Below are 16,732 nucleotides of genomic sequence, written 5' to 3'. Positions count from 1 at the left end.
AGTGGGCAGAGGTGTTACAAATGCAGCAAAACAGAGTGCAGTTGTTTTGTCAGAAGGCTCTAGAGAAAGAAACAAAACCCCTCCACAGATATCCAGCTTTTGGAGTATCTTTTAAATTAGTCATGTAAAGAAATTCTTTGTTGTACTTGCATATTTGCCAATCTGTCTGCATACATACGATTTGTTGTTTCTTAAAGCATGTAAGAAGAAATACATTTTGACCTACAGGTAATAAAGGGGGAAAGAGTGTTAAAATGTCAAAGGACATAGAGAAATTGTGGTGTAAGAGAAACTTAACCTCCTACAAGATTAATTTGAATAAATGTGATTTTCTATAGCCAGTATGCCATGATGAATCATCATTTTCCCATAATTAATTTACACTAATAAAATCAAGATAAGACTAGGTTTATGAGGAACAGAAGTATATTTCCTTCTCCAAAGAAGAGCAGTTATAGAGAATCTTATGAACATAAGCAAGACGTGTCATGACCTCAGAAAAAAATGATTGCTTGAAAGTATAAAGTGGGAGTAAATGTAGGAAAGGATTGGGTGTTTTGCCTTAGAGCATAAAAAAATATTGTAGTTAATTGTTCAACAGCAAAAATCCAGCAGCACAAATAACATATCCTAAGTACAGTGAAAAAAAAAAAAAAAAGAGAGAATAACCTTGAACCAATCTTGCAATAGCATTGCCAAAGGTCTATCAACACCTTCTTATTAGAGTTGCAGCAATAGCTCTCCAGAGATTCAAGCCCCTCTAAATTTGCGAGCTCACTGAAATCACCAATAAGATCCTCACTGATGAGGGAGCATGAAACTGTACCGCTGGGCAGCTAATTCACCAGACACTTTCAAAGTGCTCAAGGCAGAAAAGCTAAGTGAGCTGATGTAAACAGATGCTGTACAAAAAATTGCTGTATTGGAGCATCCTAAAATCAAAATGTTATTTCTTCTGGCATGAGACCATAAAGAGGTCCACTGAGTAACAGATGAGAACTGGGGGAGAGGAGGTGATTGGATGATTTGACTAAGCCCAGGCAGAGCTTCAGCTTTCTTTGTCTTGTTCTTAATACTATTTAAAAGGATACTGGAGAAAACACCAGAAAATACATTCCTCCTTAATCTTCAGAAAGAGCTAAGGTGTACCCAATGCTGACTGTAGCCACAAGAATCACTTCATATTTAAGAAAAAAATGTTGGAAAACACAAGCAATGAAAAATGAAAAATGTTTCTTTTTTTTTTTAATATAATCTGGTTAATATTGTTTTATCAATATGTTGATGTTTGACAAAATGCTTATATCTGGAACAAAATTATTTATTGGTGAATATTTTTAAATGACTAATCAATGGGGAAAAATAAACAATTCTAGTGCTTAGCTCATATTATCGTACAGGAAACGTCTAAAACAGCTCAGTCAAACCCTACAAATGTCTGTTTCTTCACATTATCTGTAAAGAGGTTTTGATAGTGACCAACTTAGATGTTAATACCTACATGATAGATGTCTAAAGGTAGGCAAGGCTTCACCTCATCTGTCATAACTGACCATAAAAATTCCTTTTTGTCTTTATCAGGACAACTGCAAAGTCAGAATTTACATCTGCTCTTACAAAGATGGTGCAGACAAAAAAAAAATAATCTTATTTTCTATCTTTTGCTAAATGTATGCATAATAAAATAGGAGTTAATAATCTAAATAAGTTAGCATTTTAAGCAGAACACCTTTATGCACAGTACTGCTGTTACTAATGCTTCCTTAAACTTTCACTGTCACTATCTTTAAGCCCACCAAGAACAACATCATTTTATTTGAGCAATGGTTTTAACTGCTTACCGTGGCTTAATCAGCAAGGAAGCTATCTTCTCTCTGGTCTTTTTGGCCAAAATTTACATTCAGAATTTGCCTTCTGTATGATTAATGCTACTCTCTCCTTTTCTTAGAAAAAGTAACATCAAACCACTAAACAACTGCATGGAAAGATCCTTGGGCTAATTCAGATCCAGGTACATTTATGAGCATCTCTTCCCCAATTAGCTACTCTTCCCAGGGATGAAATTTTCATTCACTTCAGTGAGAAATCTGTGCATATCTTTGGAGAAAGCAGAAATAAATAAATAAATAAAATAAATAAATAAATCAAAGCTTTTTGGTGAATAGAAAAAATATTTTATATCTATCATCATGCAGTAAGGGTATAAAAGGATAATGAAGATTTTAGTACACCTTGGTGCAGGAATTCAAGGAAAAGCTAATTATTTCAGTCATGTTTCCTAAAGAAATGAGGATTGTGTGATCATACTGTCTGTCCATCTGTCTGTCTGTTGTTGCCATCCCTGGCAATTTATATCTATTTATATCTCTAGAGATATATAGAGATATGCAACTAAATCTGACAGAGGTGTAGTCTCAAAAATTACAAGTTCCCCCTTATTTTATGAAAATGAGTTCCTGGTTATAGCTAAGGCCCTCATTAACATTTCCTTGAAAGAAAAGCCATTTCAATCCAGTCCTATACTCACTTCAGGAGGAAGCAGCCAGCTGGCCAGTCAACACCCATATATGTTTGGACAGTCAGCACATGTGTAGCTGTAAATCTGTCACAGCATATGCTGCCACTTGCCCAGGCAAACACATGGGAGATGCAGGAGGATTGAAGGTAATAAGGAATATGTGGGAAAGACCTGAGTACTGTGGAAAGGGTCAAGGGATGGTGAAAACAAGTCTTTATTATTTTTGTTGCTGATGAAATAGCTTGTTTTATGTATATGTTTTTTCACCACTGAAACATTCCTCCTTGTCAGGAATGCCACAGGTCTCATATACTTTGCTCACATTTCAGATCCTTTGCTTTGCCATTATTCTTGATGAAACTATGTCTACTAAGGTTTGTGAACAGGAGTTTGGAAGCTTAGCTGTGACAGAAAGGAGGAAGTATGTATTTGCATTATCATGAAAGCATTATAGAGAAGCATATGCAGAATCCAGCTGACACCACACTTCCTCACAGAGGGCAGTGCTCTTGAATAGTCTAAATGCTTAAAATGCATGAAGTACATACATAAAATGTTTGAAGAGAGTTTATATTTTATCACCAGGCACATGGTGAAGGGCATTTCAGACAGAGAATGTGGTTTAAAAAAGAAGAGTTTTGAAGACCAATGTCTTTCATCTTTTTTTAATAAGCTGTTTTAGACAAAACTGATATTCACGGGGTGAAGGGGAAGTTTCTGCTCTGTGGAGAAATCAGCCACAATCCTGGATATTCAAGAGGAAGGCAAGCTTGTCAGGCTGTCATAGAAAAGGCACCAGACTGTGTATGTAGCCAGTTAGCCTTTGTGTAAGCTGCTTAACTAACTTTGCTGCAGTGCTGTACTTTTGAGATTAATGGTAGGCAGAGGACACTTAAAGGGGAGATTTACCAATGAACTGAAATGCTGAATGAATTATTCCATAAATAAAATGATATTTGCTAAAGCTACAAATTCCTGGAAGGTCCATACTAATGCCAGGGAGAAAAAGAATCAAAACAAGCAGCCAAGAAAATAATTGTATTCTTTCATAAGTAATTTTTCAATCAACGGAACATTTAAGTTTTGTGTATGCTAAGTTATAAATGAAAACAGTTTTTCAAATGAGGAAATGAGAGGTTTTTTTTTTTTTTTTTAAAAAAAAAAGAGAATCCTTCCTTGAATTTTTTTTTTTCCTTCAAGACCAAATGTCTGGGCCTGAAAATTTTAGTAATCCAGCTGAAATAATTAAAAATTACACCTTGCCAAGAAGCTAATGGCTAACATGGCTAACAATCTGTGTCCTTTTAGGTAATTGAAACACTTAACCTTCTGTATTCCTCTACAATCACCTGAAAAGCCTGAGGCCAGATATGTGAAAATGTTTAGGAAACTAACTCCCAATTACTTTGGAAGAGTTAGGTATTTAAGTATCTTTTTTTTTTTTTTTTTTTTTTTTTTTGGATCTGATGTACTCTTCCACCAGTGGAGTGAATTATCTTCTAGGCAATGCCAAACATCTGCTTTCCTTCTTCTCCATGAATCCTATTCCTTCACTGATCTTGCCTGGAAGTCCTTACCATGTCAGTGTGCTCTCGTTACATTAAGAGTTGCACACTGAAGGGAGGAAAGTTTCTTTATTACTTCATATATTAATACTGAGCATATTCAGCTAGAAAAAAGGGGGTCAACTTCAAGTCCCTTCTTTGAACAGGTTTTAAAACACAAGTCCCATTCTTTAGGCCTTTCTGATATTTGGGACTATCATTCCAAAGGAAGTAATTCCATTTTATATAAAGAAAATGAAATACTTAAGAATTTCCTGTTATGCAATGTTTAGAGAGTTTAACGAGGAGGTGAGGTCGTATGTTTCTAGGCAATAGAAAGAACTGAACATAGTTTAGTTTCATCCTGGGTTTTACAACCCATTAGAGAAGTCAGAGAGCTATTGGAGGGGAAAGGGAAGAGGAAGCATGAAGAAGTGACTCAGAAAAGAGAAGCGAGGAAACCCCTGAGCTAGCATTTACATGATCTTCAACATCCACACAGCACACAATATCGCTATCTGGAGAGTGTAGGTGGAGCTAGCAAGGCTGAGGAGATCCTGCATACAAAGTGCACAGTGATATTATCTTACCAGTGGCATAGCACATATGTTTTATTGTTCCTTGCCACTGTTTCTCTAATACGTACTATAAGGCATGCTAAGGCTAACATTGTATTCTTTAGTCACTATCTGCTCATTCTATTTTTAATATGAAATTACTTGTGATACAATATTTAATGCACTAATCAATGCAGTTTAATCAAAGTTAATCAGTTGGCGTAGGGATATGCGCTGATGCAGCTCTACCAGTTCTGGTCCCAGAGTACCTCTGTCAGCAGGACTGTGTTTCAGCCCGTGGTGCAGCAATGCCTCAGGCTCCTGAACCCTGAGAAGCTTCACAGTGGGAGGACCCACCTCCTGGTTTGACTTCTGACACCCACGTGTTTTTTTCCAGCGTGCCAGATCCCTAATGAGTAGGCTAGTCAGGCTTCTGCTGATCATTCACTTTAAGTGGCATCTAAAGCCCAATGTTCTGTGTAAGGCATTTTGTTGGAAGGTACAGTGCATAGCAGGTGCCAAAATCATCTTTATCCTTTGTGTCTTTTAGCTCTCTGCTTTGACTGAGTGACTTGTGCTTCTTCTAGAACCTGCAAAGACAGTGAAGATGAAAAGATTTTCAGCTTTATATTTCTTGGTAATGCTTGTATCTTTGGACTTTCAGTCATAGCAAAAGCACGAGAGTAATTTCAAATGTAACGACTAAAAAGTGCAGTATAGTGCAAAAAGAATTGTAGTTTAGGAGAAAGCAATGTCATGTCTCTAAAACAAACGTGAGATTGTATCCAGAAAACAAAACAAAACAAAGCTAATTTTCTTATAAAACCATAAAACTTTTTTTTTTCTTTTTTTTTTTTTTTTCCCTGGGGGATTTTGTGTTGAATGACGACTGTTCTACAGCACTGACAAGCACAAACACAGTAGATGTATCAGGTATCAGAGTACATTTACCTGGTTGAGACCATTGGTACAGGCCCTCTGCCCTGCTGGGGAACAGAGAAGTTCATAAGAATATTTGCTAGATTAAAGCTTGTCTTAATAGTTGTGTAAGGATGTCTTATCAGGGAATGAAACATAAACAACTCTATATGCAAAATTAATGACTTATTCGTTTCCTTTAGTATTTTTCCAAAGTAGCATAGATTTTCCCAGAGATCTCAGAAAATAGCCATGAGTTTGTAAAATAGTGGTTGAAACCTTATTAATTTGGGGCAATTCTTCCCCAAAAAAATTAAATTGTTTTTTGCACAAGAAAAATGATAGGTGAAACAGCACTGGAGGTTTCGTGTTGATACGAATCTTTTGGAAGATAAAAGATTATGAGTAAGACACCCTGAAGGGATCCTCTGATTTTCTGCATAGAGATGCATTGCTGAGAAACATATGTAAAATGGTGTTACCCTACCAACTGCATAACAAACATTTCCTACAGTTGTTTGTCTTTGTAGCATAAAAATTACTAAGAGGAATAAACTGAAAAATCCTTCACTAATTCTACAATAATTTTTCTAAATACAACATTATATGAAAATTTAATCGCAGAGGCATGTTTCTAAAATATCAGTAAAGGAAAAAGTGAAAAAAGACTAATTGCTCTTTGAGGTTGGTAGTACTCTGGATTAGGATGTTTTTCAACCTTATGTAGATTTGTGGTGAAATAGATGCAGGTCACAGGGTTAGATTTTATATTTATATTTATTAGATCAGAAAATTTTGCTAACCAAATGTATAATTACAACCTCACTGGAACTGAGTCATTTCTGCTGAATCTACATACGAACACATTTTTATGGTGTAACATAGTTTCAACTATAATAGTAGTTGTGCAGTCTTGAAAATCAAATGAGTATTTGTGACATCATTAAATTCACTGGAATTAGAATGATCACAGGAACAGTTTTAGCCACCAGGAAAACATCACAAATTTCCATTGCAGGTAAACCTTTTTAGAAATTTACTTGCAAAATATTTGAGTGTTTTTGTTTGTTTGTGTTGGGGTTTATATTATTTATTCATTAAATGAGCTTATTGGCAACCCTGAAACTGATTATAATGATTGATTTGACTTATTGATTTTAAGACCCCATACACAAAATGGGAGAGAAAATACTTTTTTGTAGTTTTTACAGGATAGTTTTCATTATAAATATATCTGATTTTATTACAACACTTTCTTATACCTATTAAAGTAGGAAGTGTTATAAGATATTGAATATTTCAAGGTTTTCAAAACAAAAAGATTGAGCTAAGTGTATTGATATTTGTTTTGAGTTTTGGCTTGCAAAAATCGTGATGCATCAACACTTTAGGATAAGAACATTTTTAATTTTTCAGTTGGGATATCAGTTTCTGACACAGTGATACTGCCAAATTATCAGAAGTGAGGAACTGGACACACACCTCACAGGCTTCAGTGATCTCTGCAGGAATAGCACAGAACACACACACTTGTAATAAATACAAATGCTTTTTGCTGGAGGCAGCCGCAGGGTGCCTCTCCTCTCCTCATGGCTGTGTCAGAGTGAAGAGCTCAGCTTTGGCCTCAGACATTGGATTCTCACACAGCAGCTTCTTGTCACATTTCTTCCTTTGCGCATGTGCCTCATTATGCTGATATTTGTGGAACTGTTGCCTCAGCAGAGGCAAGACATTGATTGTTCTCAGTCGCCACCTTACTACAAAGTCCTTGTGCTCACACCTCAATGCAACTTTAATGGCATGTCAGCAGCAAGCCTCTTCTTTTAATGGGCTTTGATCTTTTATCTAACTCTGATATCTAGTTCTGAGTTGTTTTTTTTTGTTTTGTTTTGTTTGTTTCTCTGATTTGTCTAAATATTTAGTATTACTAATGAAAGTTAAATAAATCAACATTGCTGAAGTAAAAAAAAAAAAAAATCCCTTTTCTGTTAAAATCCATTCTTCTTTTTCTGTTAGAAGAAAAAAAAATCAATGGTCTGTTTTTTACCATCTTCTTAGGTTCACTTAAATAACTACAGAATAATACACTGAAACATCCCAATATGCAAATAAATAAGAAACTGATATGATACTAGGTACACTGCAGCTCAGATACTGAAAATAGGCTAGCACACTATTCTCAAAGCTGTCATGCAGTATGTGTACACTAAGTAAACTTTTCACTGGGGGTTTACAGCATCCAGTGTCTGTTTTTATCTTCGATGTCCCCCAGGTATACAATAGCACAGCTGCCACTTTCTCAGGTATGTGGGGAACCCTCTGGCTCTTCCTTCCAAGGTTCAAGTCAGTAAATATTTTAAATTGGCTGTTATTAGTTTCTTAAATCTTGCTGGTCATGTGCTTCTTCACTATGGGACCTCAGAATAAATGTCAGGAATAATTAGCCGACATTTGGTGAAAATCCCCAAAGAAAGAAATGTTATTCTGTAAATCTCTCAGCAGGAATTTTAGAAATATTTCATTGTATTGCCCTTTCATTGCCCACAACTGAGACTCCAACACTATTCTGTCTTGAGACAAGTTCCCTTCCCTTCCCTTCCCTTCCCTTCCCTTCCCTTCCCTTCCCTTCCCTTCCCTTCCCTTCCCTTCCCTTCCCTTCCCTTCCCTTCCCTTCCCTTCCCTTCCCTTCCCTTCTTCCATCTTTCCCCATAGAAATTACATTTTATTGACATTTTCATTTACTTTTTCCCGGAATGGACTGATCTCTGTTCAGACAAGAACCTGGCAAAATTAGCACTGTTTTCAGTAAGAGATAGACTGAAGTGAATTAACTGGTCAGTTTTTAGGTTTGATTTCTGCTTTTTTTGAAAACCAATCTTGGGTGTCAATTGCACCTAAACAAAAGGATCCTCTATGTTGTTTCTTCACCCACCAAAAATGAGGAACAATAAAGCCCAAAATCAGGGAAATTCAATCAAATGAAATCTCTTATGCCATGTGTGCATTTCACCTCAATACAGATAATGACACTAATACAAATTCCTTGACCAATGGAGGATGCAAGATGCAAGTGCATCTTCCAGAGGATGCAAGACCAAGTCTCAGATCTACCTGCAGGTTATTTATTTCTTTATAAGCTATCTGCAGCTTATTGTTTTACATGCATCCTGCACTCATCCATATTGTTTTGTTGGTTAGCTCAAGAACTGTTTAAGTGCCAAGCCACTCTCCTTGGTGCTGGGCAAGTGTGGGAAGCCAGAGCTGCAGCAAAATCAAGATTTGTGAGAACTTTCCAGAATGGTATTTAAACTTTGTTTTAAATGGTGAAATCAATTGGTCTGAGTCCTCTATTGGTCTGAGGAAATAAACAGGGATTAGCAATGTTACTATATGAAAGAGACTTCTCAAGCAGATTTATAAATTGTACTTTGATTTCCTTAGTTTAACAAATAGCTGACATGAAAGGTTGTTTGTTTTTTTTTTTTTCTTTTCTTTTCTGAAATTTACCTTGTAATTATTTGTCTATTTCTTAGTTTGGGGAGAAAAAATGTTTAGCTCATGTTGTATTCTTTTTTATATTATTGATATTTGCTTTTGGTCTTGTTCCCAAATCCCCACGTTATTTATGTAGCCTTACTTTGTTCTCCATAATCTTAAACATATGAGGTTTAAAATATGCCTTGTGCTTATTGGGCCTCTCTTGTTCAGCACATAGAGATAAAAATAAAAGGTATAAAAAAATCACAAAATAATAATAGTAATATTAGCAATAATATTAAAAATCATTCTAGAAGATAGTAATTTGTTTCCAGACAAAAAAAAAAAAAGTCAGTGACATTCTGAGCCTTAAATTATTCATTTAACCCAAATGTTAATGTTATATATATATATAATATATAATATAATAAATAAAATAAATAAAATAAATAAAATAAAATAAAAAATAATATAATGTTATATATATCTGTTGTGGAAATACAAGTATATGGACATATAAACCAAATGTACAAGTCTTTAGATATTATACATATTTCAAAAATCTGATTTGTTTTTGATATTCAAAATATGCATTTTCACTTTTAAAAAATAACTTCCTGTGGAAGCACATACAGTGAGCTGAGAAAGTTTGCTGTAAGGACATGACTTATAAAATAACCATCATGGGTAAGGCAGCCTAAAACCTCATTCCCAGATCTGTTTCAGGCATTAATATTAAGCCGAAACCAAACTCTTTAATATCTGGCTATGTACTCAAGTTAGGAAGTTGTTTATAGTGTTTTTTGTTTGTCTGTTTATTTATTTTTATTTTATTTTTTTTACTGTTTATTTATTCATTAACAAATGTAAGTTTCTCTTCTTTCTGACATATTTCACATTTTCTTTAGCTGTGACTATAGAAATTCTCTCCTGGGTAATTATTCATTTATTTATACATCAGACAATGATCATTTGAAGAAATCATTAATAGTTAGCTGTGACAAAAAATAGTATTGACCATTCAGTATCTGCAAACACAAGTAAAACAGAGTACTGTAAAAACATAGAATTTAGTATCGGTCTTATATATGGCTAATAGCAAGACCTTCATTTCCTGAGAAGAGATTGAAATTTGACCTGTGCATTTATTGTCAGTTCTCTCAGAAAGCTGCAGAGACAAACATTTACAGTAACAGAGGGAAAATATTTGCAGCAAATCTCTTCTAAAATCTCTTCTATTTTTATGATATTTATGTTTTGCCACTGGTATGCAAGTGATACACCTCTTTTTTTTTTTTTTTTTTACATTATTCTCTCTCTCTCTTTTTTTTTTTTCCACTTTAGATGAGTGTCCTCTTTCCGTGTCTGCAACTGCAAGCTTAGTGTTGTTATCACAATTCAGAAATTCTCCAGGAAAGCATAAGTAAGATTGGTATGAGGGTGGGATGGTGTTTGGGGGGAGCTCAAATGTCACTTTTTTATTTTCTTTTCTCCAGTGAGTAATGCAGAATATAGGTCAACTGTGAGAAAGTAAGGCTGGTAGTTCTCTCTTGGGTCACCACGGTCAGATATCATCAAAATGGGAACTATGTGTAATGTGGAAATTCAGTGCAAGTTATGTGACGACATCAAATTTGAATACTCCTGAAGACAACCTACAGAAGAACTCAGATCCTTTCTAAAACATGAGCTATACTGGTGGGACAGAAAGAAAGAAGTAGAAAAGGAAAAGGAAAGGGAGAAAGGAAAAGGAAAAGGAGAAAGGAAAAGAAAGAAAACTGTCCCTCACCCCCATACCTGTTACAGGTCTAAACTGAATTATCGCCGGTATTTACTGATATGAAAATAACTTTTGTACCCTTTGTTTTGATCCTTCTGGTGTGTGTAAATTTTCCTTCCAGATGATGAGGCAAGAGACTTAACTTTCAACCCATCCCAAACACAAACACTCCAAAATGATCTGCCAGTACCTGTTCATGCTTTATGCCTATCAGATGTTATGTCTTTATTGTGATCATAAGCATGATTACTGAATAATGTTCCTTTTCAACTACATGGCATAATACAATTACATTGCCTGTTCCACTATACTCACTGACCTACTTAGAATTTAGAGAACATATGGAAAAAGATAAAGGCTTTTGTTGCCTAGCTTTTGAAACCTTGTTTTCTGCAGGAAGAAACTGTAAACTACTACAGAACAAAATAAACAAACAAATAAATAAATAAAATACAGCACATTGTAATTATTTTAAATTTATATCCATGAGATACAATTAATTACTGAAATCTTGTGTATGTTTTGCAAATACTGTGATTTCAACCATTTTATTTTATTTTTTTATATCATGTTACTTTTAAACAGTTTGGGGAAAGAAAGAAAAATAGATAATAATGAAGGAAATAGAAAACATAGGTTAACTAAATTAAAAGTAATTTATCTCTGCAAATAAATAGCTTACACAATGATAAGCTAAGGGCTAGTGTCTTTTTTTGTGACGTTTTAAATTACAGCTATTGGGGGAGCGGACTGGGGGGGGGGGGGGAATAACCTGGAATAATTCTTGTTTACCACATTGTAATTACAAAAATATTCAAATAACCAACCTGGCAAGAAGAACCTGGCATGAATGATTCCAAGGATCATGTTAAGTAAGCTAAGCTATACTTGAAATTAATAGCTCTGTGAAAAACTTGGCTATGATAGATGTAGTGTGCCTTCCCTCTTGTGATTTTTCATAGGAATAGGAATAGGCCCAGGCTGCTCTAGTATTTCTTACAGGAGGCCTTCTGACAGCTGGAGTTATTATTCCTTGTGCCTATAAAGTGTGAGATTATTGTGGAAAACTTGATAAAAACGACAGCACAGGAATTATGAACTGTTCTTAAAGATGTTCTAATAAGGAATCTAACGCCTATAATGAAGGTGGACATTTACAAAATGCATACTTATGTGTAAAAAGGTAAAACTCAGTATTATCTCTCCATCATTTTCCTTGTCTCTTGGAGCACAAATATCCCATGAGCTGCATTGTTTCCTTGATCCCCAGTTTCAGCTCTATTGTACATGTTTCAAAGTACAAGTCCAACTTTTTATCAGGAAATTTTTGAGGATTTTACCCATTTTTCTGGCTTTCTAGATGGCAACAAGTTCTGTAAGACCTATATTTCCACTTAGGCTGCCAGAGAAATCCAAGACATCATTCCCTACACGTGTGGATCATCTACGGTAAGCGAGCATGAGCCTCACACATCCAACCTACTGTGCATGCCCTATGAATTCTCACTAAAACATCACTTTTTTTTTCTTTCTTTCTTTGTTCATTAGGTGAACGTTTTCATGCACATATTAATCATATAAGACATTTTCTTTAGGTCCAACATACTCTCGTTGTAGCTGACCTACTGTGAATGTTTTATGCAAATGGTTTTTGTGTATTTAAAATCCAAGGTACCTGGCATATATCAGATTGACTGCAGGTCACCCACTCGGTTTGGATATAGAAGGTGCAATGTGTTGTGGTGTATCTAAATCCATCGGAAACACCTTTTCCCTTCTTTCACATAGGCAATCCTTCATTGGTAATCATGACCTTCTGCTTTCACTGTTTGCCTTGAGGTTTGTATGGAGGAACAGTCAGGACCAGGCTGATCAAAAAATTTACGGAGACAGCATTTCTAAAGTATCCTTCAGAGAAGTACTGCAATCATTCTTAACTCCCTAGCAGCCAGCCACAATATGGAACAAATATTTTGGAAGAAAAAAAGCAGATCTATTCCAATTAGAATCAAAACCAAGGAGAAAGACATGAATGGTACGTGTCTGCGTGCACTTGTGGATGGTGGAGTGGTGACAGGAAGGTCCCTATAGAAAGCAGGGAACAGAGTTGGATCACATGAAGCAGTTACAACTACAATTCTGTTTAAAATGCCACCTCATGAAGTGATCTTCTTACTCAAGCTTCACTTCTTGATTGAGTAACTGCAGTCATCAGTGTTGCAATGTGGTGCTCAGACTGGGAATTTCAAAAAAGCCTACAGGAACCGGAGGCCTTTGAACTAAGTTAGTTCCCTTAGGCTCTACGGAGAACCTCAGACTTAATCTTTTTGTTTTCTTTCTTTCTTTAATCATATCTCTCTATTTTTTTTTTATTTCTAACTTGTCAGCATCAAAGGGAATCCCTCCCTGTGCTTCACAAAACTGCTAAAATGTAGTCCCTGGCAGAAAAAAAAAAAAAAAAAAGTTCTGAAGCTCACCTCTTGGTGGGACCCCCTGCTCATTCTGAGCATTGTCTACACTTAAGTAACAGCTGTCATCTATTGTCATTTGCATTGGAGGAATGCTGATATTACATGCAAACATTTGACTGTGAGCATTTATCAGGCACTTAACTCTGAATCCTTTTTTTTGCTCTGCCAGAGCTGCTGTTTGCTGTTTATATCTAACAACAATATTATTATGGCTATTGAGCAAAACAGCTGCAGAAATGAAGGTTCATTTATTTCTCGTTGGTTTTCTAGAGATCAGGTGATGTTAAATTAAATGTCTCTGTCTTTAATCTTAGTGCAAACTATAGCAGACTTTTATTCCTATTTATATATATATTTGAATTTTACCTTTACAGAGAAAATGTTCAAAAGTGGAAACGGATACAGAGTACAATATTATTCACTGGCAAAGTAAAGAGACACTTTATGCTGGTAAACTTAATTAAATTTTCAAGGACAAGACTAAGTATATTAGACTGAGTGCCTAGGTTTACAGGCATTTGCTGCAGAAACCAAAAGACTGGATGAGGGGTTCACAAATCAGTCTCTAAAACAATTTTGTCTAAGTGTTTTATGGAGATGCAAACAGAGGCCCTTTATGGGTTCTTGCAGTTTGCTGTCACCATCTGAACCAGTTCAGTTTGTCTCCTCTTGGCTTGAGGCAGTTCAGCTGGTAATTCTTTATAGTGTGTCCAAAAGGGATTATCATGCGTTAACCTCCCTGTGTGTGCTTACAAGTGCCGGCAGGTACTTTGGGACCAGCAAGATCTGCTCTCTGAATTTACCTGACCTTGCTGAACCCTCTGGGTTTCCTTTACTGGCATCCAATCCAGCACTGCCATGTTTGTGTCACATTTAGCCTCTAGGTACCAACACAATATCGATTAATAATGTATATTTTCTGAGCAGGGGGATTAAGAAACACTGACTTGCTGTGGCTTTTTTCTTATGCCTGGACTCCTTGGTGCCAGAGGAAGAATAAGGCAGGAGTGAGCAGTGCTGCTATGGAGGGGGGATCTCTGGAGGTGACCTCAGAAGGGTGGAATCTACAGTGACCAGTGAGGGAAAAGTTCACCCTGCAATCTTCTACGGGGGACCCCACTATAATCTTCCCCCTCCCCCCTCTTTTTTTAATTGTGCTTGACATTTATTTTTATGAAACCTGGAGGGTGAGAGCTTCAGTCTTGCTACAGACTGATCAATAGATGCAAACATAACCATAGGAAATGGAAAAATTGATAAATTGACAGATAGGCACACACATGCATACAACAAAGAATAACATATTGGAAGATTCATTTCAAAAAGAAACCACAGCTAAAATTAAAAAAAAAAAAAAAAAGAAAATTTTGTTTGTGGGTGGGGAAAAGAATTTCTTATTGACTCTTCCTGCCTCTTCATCTATCGCCCCCTCATCACCTCCTGCACCTACTTTGTGATTTCTAAAGGTCAGGCTAAATCTCAACATATGCTTTCAATTCAAGGTCTCAAAGAAGCATTTCCCAAACTAGAAATCTGGACGCAAGCCTGGAAGTGCAAATAGAAGTGGAGTCATGAATGAAAAAGTTTGGGAACTGTGGTATAAAGCTTACTCATTCTATCCAACCAGATTTTCAGCAAGATGTTCTAAGTATTCGGTTTACAACTGAATAAAGTATCTTTGCACAGTCTTCAGAAAAAGGCATCTTGTAGAGCTAAAATGCTTTTTTATGTTTTTATGGCTGTAGCCATCATATTTAATCTCAAATATTTTAAGCAAGATTTATTTTCCTGTGCAAAAATTCTTTTAAATTAATATCTGTGGAAATCCTGCTGTAAGAAGAAACATGTCAGTACTCCCTTCCCCCTTCTTCCTTGTATTATCTCTTTCATAAAATGGCCTCATGTAAAGATAAGTGCAAGACTGTCACTGTGATCTGATTAAAGGATGGAGCCCTATTGCTGATTATGCTGAAATTATCTCATAATTATTGGCTGAAATCCTACCTTTGCAGCCAATGGTAAAAATTCCCCAGCAGAGTTGGTGGGAGACAGGGCTTCCCCTCTTGTCATAAGCAGTGAAGGGTGTGAGGTTGCTTGCCATTAGCATTGGTGCATTTGTATTGTGCACAGTTCTAAGAATTCCCCCATCACAGTACTTTAGTCAAATGGATAAAATTAGCTCCCTGGTTGTAACTCTGTCTACTCACCAGTGGCCAATTTCCTGTGAATGTTAAAACAGAAGAACTTGGCAGGGATTTGTGGATAGAAAAAGAATGACCCGTGTATTAATCCAGAGAAAGTTTCTTGTGAAAACTTTTTTATTACTGTTATTTATTTATTTGCCTCGATTTTTTTTTTCCTGTTTGTTTGTTTGTTTTTGCCTTTTTATTTCTTTTCTTTGTCTCCATTAGGAACCCTCCTCATTGCGGGGGGGAATATGGGGGAAGGGATGTGGGAAGGTGCATGCTATACTTAAACAGACTAAGAGTAAATGACTGATATGCTCAAGTAATTTTAAGACCTTTATCATAACACCGTCTACTACTGTGACCTTTAAGTCTTGAATGGCTCCTTTTTCAATTACGCATCCATCTTGTAACAGTTTTATACTGCTGTTATGCACACAGATCCTATGGATAATTATAATCACCTTGCATTTGAAAATGCTCTCTGGGGACTTGAAGCCAGATCTCTTGCTTCTGCACTGTTACAGAAAAGTAGAAGGAGCAACTCCCCGTGTTCACAATAGAACTGGCAAAGAGAAATTAACCTGAACTCTCAACTATGAATAGAAAATCTACACATCCTGCCCAATTAAGATTTTTTTTTTTCCCATGGAGCAGGTTCTAAATTTTTAAATAGTTTGATTGGAATTCTAAAAACAGCAAGAGAGAAGATTAATAGTGTTAATAATTAGAAAGCTGAATGATAACATTTTTCCCCCATAGGAGCTGCCTCACTGTTATTTCTCTCACAGCTAACAGCAGTTACAGTCCGTGTGTAAGGAACCTGATATACATGTAAATTGACCAACAGTTTTTTAGAAACAATTGAAAAAATAATTCTAAGTTTTAAGTGAAGAGTTTAATTGTGTCTTCCTCTTGATTTGCACTACAAAAAGGAAGAATAGAGGCACAAGATAAATCAGTTGGTCCCATGACTAATATGGTCAACCTATCTGCTCTCCTTTTGGTATAAAAAAACATTGCTTCTAACTAAGGAACATCATCTTGCAAGCCAGTACAGAGAATTATGCTCAGTACCTCTGGCAACTGAGGATATACGAAATGAGGTTCAAACACTCCTTTTGCACACTGCTATCTGGATAAGTCTATCACTGCTCAGTGCAGGCTGATTAATCCAGAGTATGAGAAAACTCCTTTTCATGTCTTCCACTGAGGAGGTTCCCACTTGAGCTTCATTCATAAAATCACTTTGTCACTTCCCCATGGTCTTTGGCATAGGTA

At 36.0% G+C, this 16,732-nt stretch overlaps 1 long non-coding RNA gene across 1 annotated transcript in view; it reads left to right on the top strand.

Moving 5' to 3' along the window:
• The window catches only part of LOC310895241, a 28,769-nt gene extending 12,699 nt beyond the window's left edge, over positions 1-16,070 (top strand). Inside the window, exons 2-3 of the long non-coding RNA XR_014580570.1 lie at positions 12,155-12,243; positions 14,768-16,070. This is a non-coding gene — a long non-coding RNA (uncharacterized lncRNA). The remainder of the gene's footprint in view (positions 1-12,154; positions 12,244-14,767) is intronic.
• Positions 16,071-16,732: the final 662 nt, after the last annotated feature.

The sequence above is a fragment of the Anser anser genome (genome assembly GCF_964211835.1).
Source record: "Anser anser genome assembly, chromosome: 2".
Classification (NCBI taxonomy): domain Eukaryota; kingdom Metazoa; phylum Chordata; class Aves; order Anseriformes; family Anatidae; genus Anser; species Anser anser.
The sequence above is the reverse complement of the archived record's forward strand: the minus strand, read 5'-3'. Positions and strand labels throughout refer to the sequence as shown.